Consider the following 20,703-nt stretch of genomic DNA (forward strand, 5'->3'; position numbering starts at 1 on the left):
GATGGCATATTTTGTAGTCCTCCTTCAGCTAGGAACTACTTCACCACCACTGTCTGACCACTGGAGCTAACCCTATTCAAGTGTGGAGATCTCTAAAACAATAAATACCTACCCAGCATCCCTCAGGTTTCCAATAGGTAGCATGTATTTGCAAAGCATTATTGATTTTAAAAGGCTCTGGGTCTTAGAATTTTTCTTCTTAAGATCCTTTGCATTTTTCCTTTCAAAGGGCTTCAATGTGGGGATCTGGTAAAGAAGGATTAATGTAGTTTAACAAAGTGAAAAACTAATTGAATCATTAACTCACTATTCAGATTCAAATATCTTCATTCCAAAGTGCATTCACTATTTACACTTCTGCTTTGCTCCTCTGCCTGACTCTTTTATTCTCCCATGTTGGTAAAAGTTCTTAGTCTTAGCCCTAACCCTGAGAGGGTCATGTGAAAGTGCACACCACGCATGTCAGAGGAAGCCAGGGCTGCTTCTGTCACGGTCGGGAAGGCTTTTGCCCCACAGGTTTGAAATCTAACATTTCAATTCCTTTAAACATTCTAGAACCCCATTAATTCAATTGAATTGACACAGAAACACAACTATCATTTCCTTTAAAAATTAGTATTTGATAGTGTTGAGTTGCTCTGTATACCGTATTGAACCATCTTACTCCTACTTAAGACAGAATTTGAATTCAAAACTGCGATTCAATTTCTCTGAAATTTTGACAGTAATTTCTTCACGTAATAACACTCCTGCACGTTTACTATCACTTTTTAAAAACCTGTGAAGAATAATTTAATATGTGTTTACAGCATGGACAGGCAATTATCTTACACGTTGAGAAATCTGGGATGAAGGAGGGGTGCTGTGTTTGCAGGAGGCTGTTCAACTAGTCGCCACGGATCAGACCTTCCCAGTAGTTACTTTCTAGATTCCTCCCCTCACATTGTATTAGACTCCTGGCAAATTTTAATCTTAGACACTAAACTAGTGATAATAACATAAATTCTTAAGTGGTGTGTTCATTATTATACAAAATTATTATATTTCTATTGAGTCTGATCTATTGTAGGCTCATTGATTTCTTTAGACAGACACGTTAATTTATACTGATGACACAATACAACATTTTAGTTGACTAGAAATAATTTTTTAAGTAAGAGAACAATTCATGGGATTTTACAGATAAGCAGCTTTCTCCTGAAAGCACTAGTAGACTCAAATCCATTCTAGTTCATTGATCTTCTCAGGAGTAGGTATAAAACAAACATTATGAGCAATTACTCAGATTTGTTTTAATCCCACAAATGGAAGTAGTTAGTCCTGAACTTAGATTTAAAACGAAACTCACTTTCAGTAATGTTTAAGCATTTGAAGAGAAAGAAAAAGTATTGCTTTCTTAAATAAGATCACGGTAGATAAAAATTAAGTGCAATTCCTAATTAAATGCAATTCCATTTGTGGAAGCACCTAATGCAGTTCCTTGCATATGGGAGGTGCTCATTGGGTAATAATGACAGTTATTAGCAGCACTGGAACTAGACCAAAGGCTTCAGGACTCCAAGTCCCTTTTCCCCATTTTCGGTTTCCCCCTGTAAACCTCCAGCACCTCATCCTGTGCAATTTATGATCCCTGTACAAATCACGCTCAAACTGCAGTGTCCAAGAGCAGGAGAGAGATAAACAAATCAGGAAGGCTTGTGTGCAGTATTATCAGAGTCTAGACTTCCCTGAAAAGGCTCTGGTTTAAAATTGTTTAGCATTTCAACTACAAATAGTCATTTTTTTTTACTAACATCACTAGAGGCCAAATTTGTACCTGCAGATCAGCACCAAAAGAACAACTAAAAAAGTTAAAGTAGCCTTGTGTTTAATGAAGTGCCAAAATGAGCTTAATCAGATTAATTTTGATAATGATTCATCATCAAAGATAATGAAACATACTGCTTTTTTTGCATATTGGAACAAAGGACAGCTAGTCCAGGCCTTCACTGGTTCTCTTCTAGATACACTTCACACCCGGTGAAAAGAAAGAATAGAGACGCCAGTCAAATTTTAAAAAGAAAAAAGGATAAAACTCAAGGGTAAAAATGGGAGTTTTCCTACAGTTTTTCAACCAACACAGTATTTATTTATTTATTGTTTGTTTGTTTCTAATCCCCTCTTTTGTGGTTGGGTATGCCTCAGTAAACAAAAACAAACCAAAGAAACCTTGCCCTAGCAGCAAACCCTTTGCGGAGGCTTCCCCTGTTTTCCCATACTGCCTTGGGCTGCTCCTGGCGCTGAATTCAACTATAGGAGGCCAGGCTAGGAAGGGAGCCTAAGAAAGGGTCCCTGGGTTGTATGTAAAGTTTTACAGTTTTCTCTCCACAGCTGAGAATGTGCCTCTGAAGGTGGGCATCTGAGGTACCTGTTCCGTACTGATGCTACATGAAGAAAATGAAATGAACTGCTCCCTGCGCTTCCTCAGGCTTGGCTGCCTCATTTAAACAAAAGGAGAACACAGTTTGGATTTACCTCATTCTCACCCTCCTTGCCGAGGCAGATGTCTTAAGCACTCTATTTTAAGGATTCAAAGACCATAATATTACTAATAACTCCACATACTTGTTTGCATTTCCCACGTTACCTATAAATATCAAAAGCAATGACTTGCAGCCCCCTTTAATCTTGTGACAGCTTTATTATCATTGGCTGGCTGAACTTCAAGAAAAGTTATGACAGTGGCGAAGTTCTGCAAACTGCAGCACATATTTCGGTAATTAGGTAAAGGAGGGTGAGCTACATTTAGAATGCACCGCTGAAATTATTTGCTAAACATTTAAGATGCAGAGGTATATCACATTCCTCCCAAGACAGCTTTTGAAGGATGATTTACAAAGCATTTCTCTTACCGTTTACCTCCCCCTCCCCCCGCCCTTGAGTTAGGCTGCTTTAGCAACAGCTCTTACTTGAAAATGCATCTTCTGGAAATACCGTATTTGCGATGTGAGAAGGTGGGAGGAGGGTGTGGTCTGAGAGGTTGTCTTTTTTTATTGTCTCTTGTTTTGAGCTCAGCTTTCTTGAATGACTGCACCTCTCACAAATGTTTCAAATCATTGAAACTGATTTTCCCCCCTGTTTCTTGCATCAGGCCACAGTTTTCCAATTTTGGATAGAAGTAACATAAAAACAGCTTATAATACATTTTCATCCCACCCAAACCAAACCATTTGCCTTCTTTTCAAAATTTAGTTGTCAGTTAAGTCAATGCTAATGAATACTTAATATACACTCTGGTGTTTATATTTTGTTAAAAGGTCATATACTTCAACAATTTCTTAAATGAAAATTTTCCCCTTAGCACAGTAATGGATTTCCATGAAAAACCCCTTCATTCAGTTTTCTTTATAACTAAAATTATGGGCAGGAAGAGACTGTAAAATCTGTGACTGAAGATAATGCAGATTTTGCTTAAGTGTGTAAATTTGGTCTAATTAACACCCAAGTTTAATTCCTAAAGTTGGCCTGCCCAGACTCATAGTTAAGAAAACCTATCTGTCAACTGCTAAAACCTTTAATTTTTGTTTTGATCTGAAATTTGAGCTATCTTCATCAATCCCACAGATTTCTTACAAGTTAACCTGAGTATCATTTAACAAGTAGACAAAAATTGTTTAAATTTCCACAGGAAAATATATGCTTGTTGTGAGTTAAGGAGAAACTACCAATTCTATTTATACCATCCCTTCTGTTGCAAGATATTATGTTTCACTCTGTAAGGAATACAGAGCAAAATTCTCTCATTCTTATTCTTCTTTCTTTTCTTCTCTCCTGTTCTCTCCTCACTTATGTCTTCTGCCTTCTCTCCTCTTTCCTTCTCCCAAACTATATATCTTGAATCTTGAGTTAAAATAGATTTAGAGAAACAAAACATATATAAGATAAATCAAAACTTTAAAAAATTACAAGTACATAAAGAGATTAAGCCAAGGAAAAAACCAGACCTAGAAATGAGAATAAAATGTATGTCATTATCCAATATAATTGCTGAACGTTGGCTGCAAACTGACTTTAAGTAGGATAGAGTTTGGTTGGATGTGTGATTGGATCCTCAATGTTTTTAAGAAAGAGCAAATCCAAAAGTTGGGAAAGCACAAGTATCTCTGATCACAGAATGAACAAAAGTTTTCTTTTAACAATGCTGTGGGAGAGGAAAAAGTTTTACTCTACTCTTCTGGGTACTTTCATCTGGTCTAATAATTAACTGACATGAGCCAGATGAACAAGAGAAAATAACCAAATTTAAGTGCATGTGTATATACAGGAACCCTACATACACGACAGTTCATGGGCATGAAGGTAAAAAGGAAGTGCATGAGATAGATACCCTGAGCTATGGAATGGGACAAGATGTCTGTCCTGAGCCTCAGAAGGGAAGAGGATAATTTCCTAGGAAGATAAGAGAAGGTTTTTATTAATTAGATGTTTTCCCTGTCCTATAGACAGGTCATAAAAATAATTTTTGGTAATAACCTTATTAACAGCAAGGCCCAAATTTAGAGTCTTTAAAGGAGCGGTAAAAGTTTCTCATGAGCCTGCAGGGTCTTGATTGTCTTCAGCTCAAAATATCAAAATATTCAAGTAGTACATCTTGAGGAGGCCAGTTCTGAACCCCTTCAGTACTTAAAAGGACACTTTGTAATATTATGCAACAAACAGGGTCATTTACCACAGAGTAAGCAACACTGAGAACTTCATAGATTTATTTAGCATACTTTTCACTTTAGACCCATGCCTTCTTACTAAGACCCAACTCAGTAAATGCTGTCTTACACGTCGGCTAGTATGCTTTCGGATGGCCTGGCTTACTTCAGGAGTATATTACATACTACCTAAGACAATAAATGCACTATATATCTTTCAACAGATCTCACACTAGTATTTCGTTCAGTTGAGCTTTGTCAGACACTGGCAAGCACTGACTGCAAGATTATGCTTCAGACAGAAGTCTAGACTATAGCAAGCCTGTGTTTCACTAGGTACAGATTCTTACAGTCTAAAAGTCAGAAGAATTCCAAGAGATTTGATCCTATCTTTGTTGCATCCTAAGTAGATACTATCTAGAAAGCTAAGGGTGTCTGCATTACCCATATTCATGTTTACCATTTATTAAGATTACCAATAAATAAGGGGGGAGAGTGAGACAGCATTAAAAACATGACATGCTTTTCCTAGAAAAGAGATCAAGTTTCATACCCATGTGACTTTTGCTTCACCTTTTACATGAAAATCAAGAATTTGCATAACATTTTTGTAATATTTGTATGTTTCAAATAATATTTGTTTTTATAGAATATAGATACGGGAAACTGTGAGTTTGCCTTCCTTTTTCTGAAACATGTTTAAAACAATTTTCTACCCACCATACTTTTTATCTAAGTAAAATGAGTTCTGTCAGCTATTTTATTTTATATTATTTGGCCTTCAGAATAAGGATTAGAATAACTTAAATGCAATAAATATTGATCTGCATTTATATCAAAAGTAAATACGATACAAGCTATGCACAGATAAGTATTTGATTTCTCTGAAAACCATTTATCTAAAGCTTAATCCAGTGTGCATTTTGTTGTTAGAACTCATTAAATATCCAATATTTTAAAATTATAAGTCATAACTATTGTAAAAATCTTCTTTGGAAGTTACAGGGTCCTGGAAAATTATGAAAATTAGCTTGATAAGTAATTTAAACATTCAGTATAACCTTGAAAAAAGAGAACTTGCCGATGAGGTCTTCTTTCTTTAGTCTTTCAAAAAAGGAAGAAAGATTAGCAACAAAAAATATCTAAGAAAAAATGTTTGTGTAGACCTGTAAATATGTGCAAGAAAAGAAGAAGTAGAAAAAAAAGATTTGTCATTTATTTCATATCACTCAAGCCAGTTGGAGCAAGCAAATGTTGGCAACATCATTTTAATTTCAAATTAGAAACTGTGTATTTTTAAAATACTATGATCCATTTTTAAAAATAGATTTTTTTGTTACATATAGTATTATTTTTTTAAATGGGGTACCTAGATATTTAGCTATGTGACTCACGATCTTTTCTACAGTACCAAAACAATTAAAAGTCAGCTTTTCTCCTATATTCAACTAGCTAATACATCTCAATCTCCCAGCCATGCACAACCTCTTAAAGGATCTCCTGAAATCATGGCACACTTACTTTTCTGCATTTTTGGAGTAAGTAGCAGTGAGCAAACTGCCAAACACCTGAGGATAGGGTTTTTTCACAGTGGTGTATGAGGAAAGTGTCGTGACAAAACTGTTGAGTATCATATAAACTAAGGTTCATTTACTTTGTATCCTTCAAGTGCTAATGGAAGGGATGTGAAAAAGAACAAACCAAGCACTAAATTGAATTCCAGGACTCCAGCTATTTGTGCTTTAGGACTGACCTCCCAGGAACACCTAATTCAAACAAAGCAGCTTTAGTGAAGTAGATAAAATAGAAATTTGGAGCCAGGGTCAGTTGTGCATTCTCTCTAGTTATTGTTTCTTACTGTGATATAATAAGAAATATTATTGGTCTCTGTCCCCAGTTTCTGGCACACGATTCCCAAAACCCTTGGAATTTCCTTAGTGATAGGAATGTCTTTCGTTATTGTGAAGGGCCTTTTTGGAGTAATTTGAGTTTATGTGAATGAGGTCATTTAGGATAGAGCCACTAGATAAGCTCAGGGTGAGGCTGTTCATCAAAAAGATGGAGTGATTAGTGGTTGGAAATTTCAGCCCCACCCATCAACTTTTGGTAAAGGGAAGGGGGTTAGGGGTTTGTCTGGTGGAAATGAAGCTCTATAAAAACGCCTAACAATGAGCTTTGATGAGCTTCGCCTCAGTTTCACAGAAACAGAAGCTCCTGGGCCTGGAAGACCATTCTAGACCTTGCCTTATCTAACTCTTCACCTGGCTTGTGTTTTTGTATCCTTTATAATATTTTTTTATGTAAGTAAATGGGTCCCTAAGCTTTGTGAGCATTCTAGCAAATTATGGAACCTGACTAGGGAGTCTTAGGAATCCGATTTATAGCTAATCAGTCAAATGTACCAGTGGTGATCTGCACTTGCCATTGGTATCTGAAGTGGGGCAATTTTGTGGGACTTATGTATATGATGCCATCTTCAGGTGCAATATATCAGAACTAATTTAAATTTGTAAGACACGTGTTTGGTGTTTCTTAAGAATTGGAGAATTGTGTGGCGATGCTGGAAAATGGCAGACTTGTCATAACATGGTTCTCACCAGGCACTCTGATTGTGTATAGACATGGATATACTGTCTATAGACAATGGATAACTGTCCATTTCATGGTCTCCTCCCCAGTTTCAGAAGTAAGATGTTAATTAGCCTGCCAGTGATTTTCAACCTTTTTCATCTCATGGCACACATTAAACTAATTACTAAAATTCTGCAGTACACCAAAAAACGTATTTTTTTTTTTTGCCAATCTAACAAAAATAGGTATAATTTTAATTGATTTACAAAAATGTAATAACAATTACCTACATTTTTTGCTCCAAAGTGACTTTTTAAAAAGTGCCTTTACTTGTATATAAGGATTTCTATTACCAAGAATTAACCAATCAGAAGCAACCTTATTATACAACATGACCAATAAGATGCAACTTTATTTTATATATATATATATATATATATATATATATATATATATATATAGTTCAGGACAGGACATTCACAGCACATAGCTATTGTTCAGTTGGCTGTTGTCATTTTTTATTTGACAATCTAAGGGAAAAGAGGTCAGTGCCCCTGACTAAATTAGTTAGATAGTGCATGTTTTAAAAATTCCTTCAGCACACTGGTTAAAAATCTCTGGTTTAAGCCAATCAGGATAATTCTATTTCACTTGACAATTGTAGTTTAGCATTAGATGATACAAACCAGGCAAAAAGGATGTTAAGAATACATGCTGGAATTTTTTTCAAAAAACATATGCCAGTGGGGTGTTCATTTATTCTGAACAGTTTCATGTGAGTGTAAGTTGCCTGGATCTGCTTCAGCTACCTGTGCTTTAGGACTGAGTCCCCCCAACGCCCCGCCCCCCACCGCCCCACTGGAACACCTCATGACAGAGATATTCTCAGTTCCCCCGATCTCACAAGACAAATCAGTGTGATAGAAATCAATCGGTGTTAATTACATTATTCAAAGATAGACTTGCAACTATAAACTCACAATAGCAATTATTCTTATAGTAGAAAATTAAGAAAGTCTGAAAGGCAATGAAGGAGACATTTAGGTGATTCTATAATGCCAGCATGTAGCTGGCCTTCTCATGTAGTTGAGTCTAAGTATCTTTTTGTTTTTATTTTTATTTATCTTTTCAAGATTTTATTTACTTATTTTTAGAGAGGGAAGGGAGAGAGATAGAGAGAGAGATAGAAACATCAATGTGCAGTTGCTGGGGGTCATGGCCTGCAACCCAGGCATGTACCCTGACTAGGAATCAAACCTGCAACACTTTGGTTCACAGCCCACGCTCAATCCACTGAGCTACACCGGCCAGGAGTTTTTATTTTTTAATATTTTCCCTAAATTCACTTTTTCTTTCCTTTCATGACTTTTTTCTATACCTTGAATTGTATCCTTCTATGTCTTTCTCCATGCTCATTCAAGAACATAATTTGCAATATAAAAGGATTATAAAAATAAATCTTTAAAAAATCATAAATTGTATCATATATTTGATCTGTGCACCTTTCCTTTCTAAACAAATTGTACATACCTATATGTCATTATATACCCATGTAAAGAGCTGCAAAATATTCTAGAGAGGGAATATAACAACTTGTTCAGCAATTTTTCTATTGAAGAATATTGAGAACATGCCCTTTACTCCCCATTTATAATACTGCTGCAGTAAAAATTTCTGTTCATGTATACTTATGTGTCACCTCCACCAAAATGGGATAGATTCCTACAGGTAGCACTTCTGTGTAAATGCTATGTGATATATGCATATATCCTTGTTTCTTTTCTGTGTCAGAAAAGTAAATTTAAAAGAAAAGTCTAATCCTACCAAGCCCCACTTTACCTGTTATAGAGTTCAATAAAATATATTCAAGTGGATTTATATGTGTTTAGTTGACCATAATATATATTATGTTATTCTACATTATATATAATATCATATTATATATTATATATATTAGTACTTACCAAAAGGATTATTATCTTCTTGAGATTACCCTCTTGAATTTTATTTTACTTGTTTATCTGCAAAGTTAAATGACAGAAGAAAAACTGAGTTTATAATACTGCATTTCAACTTTCCTTATTCTGGGATTGCACTTGGTTACATATCTTAGTAGTAAATTATTCTGCAATCACTACTTTGCTATAATAAGCCCACAACTCATAGTTCAAGTTCTTTTTGATCATTTCATTTCAAAACAAGCTGACCTCAAATCTTCTTGATATTTAATCATTTTTTCCACTTTACAAAAGAGACAAAATAAAGAAGTATTCCCTGATGATAAATAGTGCAGTTTCTTTTTTTCATCTCTTCAGTTTAAAAGTCAGCACTCAGAACCAGCACTACTCTCCTAAGGTAACTATTCTTCTGAAGGGACAGGTGTGAAACAGCAGCCAACCAGCTGTGGAATTGGCACCCTCTCTAAAGTGGTTGCTTTGGTAAAATAGAAGGACATAATGATAGCTACACTGGAGCCTAAAGAAGACTTTTGTTTATTACTTTACTCCTTCTGTATTAGCCCTGGAGCCAGAAACTAGCAGACACATAATTGCAGTTGGCATTTGCTAGGACATCACTGGCAAAGGTGCTGCGACGGAGCAGCTCTCCTTTCCTGCCACAAGCAGCCAGGTGGGCAGGCTACCACATAAAGGGTCCCCAGCCTCTTTTATCCACGCCTGTGACAAAGAGATCAGTGTCACCTGTCAGTCTGGCATGTTTCACAAGCACAAAATCGACACGGAAGTCAGAGTTGGAGAAGGATCTTCACTAGAAAATGAGTGTAGCAATAACTGGGGGGATGAGGCTGCTAGCAGGTACAGGCCATAGCACCATGAGGAAAATCAAAGTGCCCTGGTTGTCGACAATGCTCATAATTAATGCTGAAGTCACTTATGATACACTAAAATGAAATACAAGACCAAGATATATGCACCAAGCTACAAAAAACAGAATAAAAACTTTATTCTTAACAATGTGCAGTTCCATCTGTGGTTATCTTTACGGTTGATACATCTTAATGCAATGATGGTTAAAACGGAACCTGGCTGATAACAGAATATCTTGGATTATGAAAGAAGAATCATTTACTACATATTGCCCTATTAAGCATAACAGGCAAAGGAACATTAACCCGAATATTTTTACTATTGACATCACTGTCAGAGAGCCCTGAATTATAGGAGGAACTTAACATGTATCTACTCATAACCCAGGAAATTGACATGGTTTGCCTGTTTTTTTTAATAGTGATGAAATTCAAATTATACTTCAAATTACAGAAATAAAACATAACTATTCAAATAACCCCTAATAGGTATTTATAGGTTATCTAAATTCATTCTGGCATTTCTATGCAGTGCATTACATGAATATTAAAAGCCAGTTTTTAACAGGCCATGAAGGTCAAGGTGTAATTGTATGTTATACACAGGAAAAAGTAGAGGGTAGTAGTTCAGATATCAGATTTTAGAGTGAATCAATCTCAGTTAAAATTCTACTTTTATTATTTATTTTCTGTGGAACTTTAAATGAGTGCCCTTTCTGTGCCCTGACTTCCTTCCTCATCTGCAGAATGTGGCTGAGAATAATTATAACACCTACATTAGAAATTGTTATAAAGCTATAGGATTTGATCCATGTTAAATCTTAGAAAAAGGTCCTAGATATAACTGGTGCTTCATAAATATTAGCGACTATTGTTTGACCACTTGTCTTCAGCGGGCTCTGTCTGCCTCTCGTCTTCCATTCCCTATCGCTTATATACTGGTCATCCTGTATTACCATCAACCTCTATAAGGAAGAAAGTTGAGAAAGAATATTTGTCACCTTAAATTTAAGTTAATGTGTTATCTTTTTCTGTGTTAGTTAATTCTTGAGGGTATTTTCCCCTCTAATTATACAATTAAAAGCTTGCCACCTGTCACAGATATGGCAAAGCTCTAAATGAGTTTGAAGGTATTTCAGGTCCAAAGGTGTTATTTCATATTGAGTAAATAGTCCTACTTTACTAATTCCACCTACACCTAGAGCCTATCTCTTCCAAACACTCGCAGGAATGTAAAGAAGAAATTAAAGCATTAAAAAATAAGCATTGTATCTGTTTTTCAAAAAGAATTGTTAATGTAAGTTCTATTGAACTCCCTTTTTCTTCAACTTTCTAAGAGATTTAGAGAAAATAGAAACCAAAAAGTTCCCTGAAATATCACAAATATCACAAAAAGTAACAAGTTTCTTTCAAATAGGATTAACCCATTTAAAGAAATTTTTTGATTCAATCTATTTATTCTTGTCTATCTAGATCTTCGTGGCCTTATGAAATAACCGCTCGACTATAGGTGGCTGCAGAGCTTGGAATACAGCTAATACAAACTGAGATCTAAGAGTAAAACACACCCTGTATTTCACAGACTTAGCTTGAAAGATAGGTTGTAAAGTATAGCATTAATTTTTCTACTGACAACATGCTGAAATATTTATTTTGGGTTAATTAAAATATATATATATTATGTAATTAACTTAATCTGTGTATGTACTTTTTAATGTGTCTACTAGAAAATTAAAAATTATGTATGAGTCTTATATTTGTGGCTTTCATTTATTCATATTGAATAGTGCTGGTTTAGAATAATAGAATGGAAATGTTGAATTTATAAAACACACACAGATTATTTGGGATTTTTAAATAAAATTTTGAAAAGAAATTTAATCCCAAAATTTTATTTGTAAATGTGTGGATATTTTCTTTGAAAGAGCAACTATGGAAATCAAATTTATCACTCCTCTACAAAAATAGTTGTTTGAAAGCATCAGAGAGCTCCTGAGGCAATCCACACTAGAGAGAGCAGAATCCTAAGAGGAAGGCCAATGCAGAGATGTGCCTTGAATTAAAAGAGATAGAGAACCCAGTGGCCTCTGCTGGGAGACAGGGGAAGCCAACAGAGCATCTGCCCATTATAAGGAGATGGAAAGACAAAAATTGGAGTTTAGGACTTCCAGGGATTTAGGATTTGAGGTCAAAGATTTTGGAGAGGAGGAAACAAAGAAGTAAAACATTAGTAAATTTCCACTTTAGATATTTATCAAATTCTTAAACTGTTCAAAAGCAAGACTAAAATGTTAGGCAGAAAATGTCTTTAAACAGTAGAATAAAGTTTTTGGCTTTATCATGATTCTAAAGAATTAAAAATTGAACTTTCAGGAGATGCTAAGTAGGAGTTGTCATAATATAGAGGCCAGGCTACCAACTGAGATCCCTGGGAGACAAAACTCTGTTGAGAAGAACCAGAGTCTGATGGAGTCTTATGAAAACTCTATGGGTCATGGTGGTTACAGGTCCACTCTGAGTACCAGGGAGGAATGAACTCTCTGAGAAAGATAGTACCATTCAGATCCTTTACATTTTTCATATACAATGTCAGACATTTGATTAAAACTGACTAAGCATTTGAAAAAATAGAATCCAAAAGGGGGCTGGGGGAAATAATCAACGTACCTACAGATTGTTGGGAACCGCCCTCTCTGGTTTCAGAAGCTGTAACCCCTTCATGGCTAAGGCTGAGTGAGCAGCCTTCAGACCAGAAGCCACTAAGGAGACAAAGCTTATCTTCCTGGCAGGGGCACCACCTCTGCTCCTTTTTCTTCACCCTGCCTGGCCCCCAGTGCTTGATTGGTTAGCCAATGATAAGTAAGATTCCACAAGGGGGGATGATCTAAGACAGGCACAATCATAGGGAGGCCCTCAGGGAAAGACTTGGGAGGCTATGGAGAAAGGGGGTGATGGACCCTTGCCCATCAGCTTTGAGAAAGCCTGAGTCCTCATTCTGTCTGCAAGAAGCTTCCTAATCTCTTGGCTTCCTTACTTCCCATGCCTGATTTAAGCCTGAAATAAGGGTGGTGGTAGGTACCTCTCTATCCTGGAGAAGGCGGGTTCCTCAGGCAATCAGGCCTAAGAAAGAATATGTAAAATCCAGTGAAACCTGCTTTGTTTAGAATGCTCTCAATTAAATAACAGTCAAAGCAAGTAGTGAGTTTGTTCCTCAAAGTTTTATGGCTCTTTGTCTAGCTGACCCTGATTCAAAATAGGCTCTCAGAGTTCTTTTTATGTTATCTAGTGTTTGATCCTTACTGCCTGACAATGATTAATGAGCTTTACCTGTATTCCTGTGCAAATGAACCCAATAAAACCCATTGAGGAAAAAGCTCTTGGCTCTTCTCCTTTGAGAGATCGGCCACCTTTCTTCTCCAAGCAGACTGTGTCTTGGTAGACTTATTCTCATCCATGGTGGCCAGGGGGCCCTGAAGGTGAAGTCTCCCCACAACAGATGACCCATGCTATGGTCTGAATGTGTTCTCCCAAAATGCATGCATTCAAACTTAACCACTAAGGCAATGGCATTAGGAGGTGGGTCCTCTGGGGCTGATTTGATCATGAGAGCAGATCCCTCAAGAATGGGAATGTGATTTAAGCTTTTATAAAAGGACGTTGAATTACCAGTATCAACATTTCCAACATGCATATCACTTGACACTTGACAGCATGTTGAACTTAATTTTCATATGATGTATACTCTTTTGCCACTGAATATTGAGAAATTATCCTATTAAAATAACTCATCTCAGTTGGTCAGAAGGTTGTGGGTTATTGTTAAGCTGATTATTGTACTCATTTTTTAATATTTAAATGAAGTACTGGGACAAAAACAAAAAACAAAACAATAGCAACAAAAACCTTGCCTGCTTCATCATGTAAGGACACAGTAAGAAGGTGCCCTTAAGAAAGCTGGGCCCTCACCAAACACCTGACATGTCAGCACTTCAATCTTGGTCTTTCCAGCATCCAGAAGCATGTATAAATAAATTTCTGTTTTAGTATAAGTTACCCAGTCTGTGATATTTTCTTCTAGCAGCCCAAACAAGCTAAGACAACCCAGTTACTGAAGGTATCAGATATGGACTTGATTAATGTATTTTTAAAAAATACAAGACAGATATAAAAATTAAGAATCAGATGGAAACTCTAGAACTAAAAATGTAATTACAGAAATTTAAAAACTCAGTAAATGGGTTTAATAGCTTGGAGACTGGATTAGTGAACCTTAAAATAGGTCAGTGGAAAATATCAGGCTTACTCAGAAAGCAAAAGTGATGGAAAATATGCAATAAAAGAGGATAAGAGACATATGGGTCTCAATAAAATGCTCCAATAAGAAACATGATTCGAGTGTCCTGGATGAGAAAGAGAAAGACAACAGGCAGTAATCATATTTTAATAGTCACTGGCTGAGAATTTTCCAAAACTGCCAAAAGAAAACAGACCTCAGAGTCAAGAAACCCTACAACCCCAACTAGAATAAGTATAGAGAAAATTACATTAGGTACATCACAGTGAAACTTTGGAAAAACAAAGACCAAGGGGCAAGCTTAATAGCATGGGGGTTCAGGGTTGGGAGAAGAGTGAGCAAGAGCTATGGACTACTACTCACTTGCTAAAAGAAGAAAAGGATATAACTGGGCAATTTATGAGGCTGGATGAAATTAGGCATCAAAAGAGTCTGTGAAGCTCATAACCCAACTCCCTTGGAAAGGCTGCTGCAGATTAAAATATGACACAGGCAACCCTCTCACTAACCGTACAGGGAAAGGGACGGTTAGCTGTAACAAGTCATAGTGATTGGGTGTGCTCATGATCATTAGTTCTCTGTTAACTGTGGGCACAATCTCTACCAGGAGAAAAGAGCAATAACATAAATACATGGAAATAAAGAGAGATGAACAATTTTAAAAATCTTTTCATTAGGATTTTAAATGGCCATAATTTTGGCTTATGTTACCATGAATAATGTTGGGAAATTTCTTTTGAGAGTTGTAGAAGAGCTATTGTAATAATATGACCTTAATTCCTGTTTAAAGAAGGACCATAGACTGGTTAGGGTCAGCCTTATAAAAAACATCATAACCTCAGTCCTTTACAAACTGTCAATTTTTTCCCCCAAATTTACTTCTTTCATATCTGTTCACATCCTCTTCCAACAATAAATATGTGTGCTTATTTCCTGTGATAAGGAAATAAATAGAGACACAAACAGAGACAAAAACACCAATGCACATGGCCATATAAGTTCATGCCTATCACTGTACACAGTAAGAATAGAATTCCATCGCTGTCCCAGGTGCTCCTTCCTGAGGTGAATTTACTGTTCTAGTGGCCTGAATCCTAATTTAACAACCTTTAATACTTCTCCTTCAGCAATGTATTCACTTCCTCCCATTTATTTTGCAGATAGTTATTGAGCACCCACTGTGTGGCAGGTACTACTTTAGGCTGGGTACTTGAATGGAAGAGATGAGGTAATTAAGCAAGACATATAGATTGTTAGATATTGACTAGTGCTATGGAGAAAAATTACATAAGAAAGAGGTCAGCAATTGATGGGTGATGCAATTTTAGATAGGCTAGCCAAGGAAAGTAAAGTTAAAGACTTGATGAAAGGAAAGCAGCATAGAAATTGGGGGCAAGATTTCCAGTCAGAGGGTCCAGTAAGTGCAATGGCCATGGGGCAGGAGCAGGGCTGATGTGCAAGAAAAAGGAGGCCCATGGGCTGGAGGAGAGGATGCTTAGGGAGTATAATAGGGGATGCCATCAGAAAGGTGCCTGGGAACAAGTTCCTAAAGGGCTTGTTTAAAAAAGAAATATTTTATTTATTTTTTTAGAGAGGGGAAGGGAGGGAGAGAGAGGGAGAGAAACATCAATGTGTCATTGCTTCTTTTGTGCCCCCTACTCTCCCTACTTGGGACCTGGCCCTCAATCTAGGCATGTGCCCTGGCTGGGAATCTAACCAGCAACCCTTTGATTCTCAGGCTGGCACTCAATCCACTGGGCCACACCAGCCAAGGCCCTAAGACTTTTTTATGTCATTGAAGGACTTTGGCTTTTACTTTGAAGGAGATGGGATGGCACCGGAAAAACTTGTGCACAGGAGTTACATGAGAGAAGTTGAATGTGAAAGGATCATCAGGCTGCTGTGTGGAGGACACAGAGTGAGGAGCAAGGAGTGGGAGCAGAGAGACTAGTTAAGACGCTATAACAATAACCCCCTACTATAGAACAATGGCACCTTAGCTTAGAGTGATGCTGATGCAAATGGTGAAAGATCATTGGATTCTGAATTCTGGTTGTAGTTCACACAAAGAGCCCCCAAAACTTTTTTTTGAAGTGGGGGGGTTGTCAAGTGATCTATAATTGAAATGTTTTCCTCTGTAGTTCTCACCTTGCTGGACATTCCACTGCACAAATATTGATGTCATGAGAGTGGTACCATCAACACTGCAACCCACAGACTGGGCAGACCCCAAGATTTCTTTAATGGTTCCAGAGAGTTCTCTAGCTAAAGATCAAGGCCACATCTGTTGGGCAATACTGACAATCTCATCAAAAGTGATATTTCCATGGTTTAATTTTATTCATTCATTCATTCATTCATTCATTCAGCTTCTTTCTGTCTTTTGATGATCCTTTGAGTCCTTTGATGATCAGGACAGAGGTAGAAGGCACCACCTCAATCTGAGTCTGCCTGTTTTGAACAGTCAGTTTCATTGTAATCAGACCAAGTTGAGTTAGCGATATCATTAGCAACCTTTTTTTGTAGACAGATCCAGGGGGCTAATCTGGGAGATGGGGCAGACATAACTCCAATTTCCCCACTGGTGCACCTCAGGTATACGACTTGGATTATTTTTTTAGTTGAACTTTGATGGTACGGAAGAGGAGGCAGTTGTAAGATGTACCTGGATTTGGGACAACCAAAGAAAGTCACACCTAAGTCTCCTCTCAGCCAAAGCCAAGAAAACCAAAAAGCCAAAAATTGTCTGATTGATCAGCTATGGTGAAAGAAAAGAGCCAAGGATACCCATAGATTTTTTTTTACCTAAATCAACGATTTTCAATCAGTGTGCCGTGAGAATTTTTAAAAGATGCAGTACCTGACTATTTAATCTGGGGCACTGACCTCTTTTCCCTTAGACTGTCAAATAAAAAAATGACAAAAGCCAGCCCAACAATAACCAACAGTGTGAATGAATCAAAATTATACTTTTTTTGTCAGAACAGCAGAATTTTAGTAACTAGGTTATGTACACCACGAGAGAAAATGTTGAAATAGCTGGGAAAATGTAGGAGGTAGCCACTAAAATGGAGATCGTGGGGATGGCAGATTTAGGAGATCTGTTTTGGACATGTTAGTCTCAGATGTTAAATTTCTAAATAATGAGCCTTATTCTGCATGTTCTATGGGAAAAAATAATTCAGAAGGGAAAGTAATTTATAGTAAATACTCTGTAATTTTTCACAACTAATTATTTAGATTCATAATCTTATTGGGAGACACTCTCTTGGATTTGGCTGCTCAGCACACTGTTTTCTCCACCTTCTTCTCATGATGGGAAACTATCTTTCTGCCCCAGAAACAAGGTCCCTGTGACTCAACCTCGATGAGTCATGAACATTATGTCCTTTGACAATACGATGTGGTCCAAACCAACTCTTTCCTGCAGCTGATATATTAGTACTGCATTAATACATGGAGTTCAGAGAAATACTCTTTCTCTAAGTCTGCAAATTTGGGATTATGTAAATCTGTGGTTGCCAGTCACCACCTTCCCTGACTGCAGGTCATTCTGTGGTAGAAGACCTTGGGGACAATAGCTAGCCCGAAAGCCTACTGAGAGATAGAGGGCAGCCTTCAGGAAAATGAACTTCACCCTAGGACTTCACCAATACTTTGTCAATAAGTATCTTTTCTCCTCCCTCTTTGCCTCCACTTCCTTCTTTTCTTCTCCTTCCTCCTCCTCCCCTTTCTTCTACTATGATTAGAACTATTTTCAATTGGCTTCTCTCATACATAACCGATACAAATAGAATTTGTTGTTTTCAAGAACAACAGAAACAAAAACAAGTCTTCAGATATTCACTCATTTTCACCATGAAAGCATAGGCATATCAGGTTAATGACATGTCTTCTGCTGCATTTTTTGCAGAACTTCTTTGAGAAACAACAATTAAAATGGTGCTTTGTAAAAAATAGGCACTGTTTTTGAAAATAAAATTTAATAATAATTAATTCAGATTCTTATTAGAGCCAATTTCCAGGCATCCATATAAGTGGAAGATGAAACCATTAAAGATAAAATAATATCCCCTCAAAAATTCCTAATCTACATTAAAATCAACTACTTTCATTCACTATCTTAGATATGTTTTGCAGAAATTTCAAGCCATGCGTGAGTTAGATGTTCATAATTTTATAAAACTTCTAGAGTCACTCTTTGTTTGCAGAAGAGATCAAATCTAAAATTGAAGTGACTGTAGAAACAAGATATTCCCGGGATTCACAAAACTCATCAATTCTATAATTTGCCTTAAATGATTAAGAATTTTTTGTAGTAACAATCAAGAATCCAGAAAACATCCCAAGACAAACTGAGTAAAACTAAATCAATAATAGATTCTTGGCTGAACTCCGGATGGCTATTACTATTTTCAATCTCCAGTGTACTCTAGTTTATAATTATGCATTATTTATTGTATCAGTTGGTAGATAGCTTACCTTCTAAACTCAACTATTAAGCACATATTTGAAATTCTTTTATATCTGTATTGATTATTTTATAAATATAACAATGGCTTCAAGGTTGGTCCAAAAACTACAAATTTGGTTTCATGCTCTTCATAAACTACCAAAAGAAATGCATTTATTTCTATTAGTAAATTCAGTATTCAAATTTAAAAAAAATCAAATATGTAATAAGAGATTTCCTTAAAAATTACATTTATCTTTTGCTGGGGGGCAAAACCTAAATTTTTAGTTCTAAAAATAAACTTGCCTCACCTCCAAAGAGAACTGTTGCCAGATGATAGTAAATTAAACAAAAACTTTTAGATAATATCTGGCAGAGAGAATATAAGCTCTAAAGGAGGGCGATTGCTTCCCAGGGTTCCTCCCAGCAATCAAAATGATCATTCGCAGTGCTTATACTAAAGATACTTAATACAAATGTGATAAAACAAGATAGCTTTTTATCTTAGGATTTCATGACTCAGAGGCAACAGCATTTTTTTCTAATTTAGTTTATTTAATTCTTGAGTAGATCTGTAAGTCTAAGGATTAAAATGCAGAGAAGAAAATGAGGAGAGTCCTCAGACAGTGTGGGCTGTAATCTAAACGAGAAGCGGGGCCCTGTACATTATCTCCCTGTGAATGGAGACTCCTTGGATAACGCCTATAGATCGGATGAGAACAAAGCCTTTGCGCACAGTCACCCATTGTTCAGTCTTTGTTGGAACCCAAATAAGTAGAAACTCACTTTTCAGGGCCACTCTGTGGGGACTGAAAAAAGGAATGCCACTGGGTCCCAACAGCGTTTGATGTCTTCATTCTCCAGGACTCCTCTGGGAGAGACCTGGCAGCACCGTGGTCTCCAAAGAGAAAAGCAACTTCTGAACCAAGTCACTTTCCTGGTAATGAGCGCTGGGGCACTTCTGTTATGATAATGTGCTTTTATTGTCAGAGTAGAGCTAATAGAGCTGTGATGACATCATAGGTTCCATAATAAAAAAAAAAAAGAAAAGAAAAAGAAAAATAGAAAAAGGGGAAGAGGAAAAAAAGTCCCCAGAGACCCACAGAAGTCCCCAGAGTGTCGCAGCTAATGTTGGTAAAAGTGTGACAGGTAGGTGACATACTGCATTAGTGCAAGCATGAAGAAATTGAAGAAATCACTAAAACTTTTAAATTATTATGTTCAACTTCAATCCAGCTGGCACATCCTCCAAAAGGGTGGAAAACAAGGAATAAACAGATGAAGATAATTAAACATACAAATTTATTGATTTGGCTACTTATCAGGGTTTAGCAGTTTCCTTAGACATAGGATTTGGTCATGCTTTATCCTTTATAAGACTATTGGTGTATATGCAAATATTTTTAGTTTTAGAAATATGATCATATTGTAATTTAAAATATATTCTAAGGATACACTTCTAAAAGCCAGAAGGTTGCGCCAAACAGCTCTCTAGATTTTACAGCTCTCTAGATTTCCACAGCTCAGCAAAAATTATTGGTCTTAGGAAAAGCCAAGTTCATTGTCTTGTAAAATACTGCAGGTATTTATCACAGCATGATAAATCTCAAATAGAAAAGAAAGCGGGTATGAGATTTTTAGATCTATTACACCATTTAACTCCAAGAATGTTTATATGACCCACTGCACAAAGTTTAAATACATGAAGCACTTTTGATTGTTAACTCCTTGAACTTGCTGGCTGAGCAAAGTGAGACAAGACATTTCTAAACAATGTGTGTGCTCTGGCATTGTTATCAGCAACAAGGCACTCTCTGTCTTTTCAGCTGCTTCAGACATCTGCTCAGCTCCATCAAACCTGCGCGCAGTGTGGTTGGGA

This window comes from Phyllostomus discolor, chromosome 4, assembly GCF_004126475.2.
Source record: "Phyllostomus discolor isolate MPI-MPIP mPhyDis1 chromosome 4, mPhyDis1.pri.v3, whole genome shotgun sequence".
Lineage (NCBI taxonomy): Eukaryota > Metazoa > Chordata > Mammalia > Chiroptera > Phyllostomidae > Phyllostomus > Phyllostomus discolor.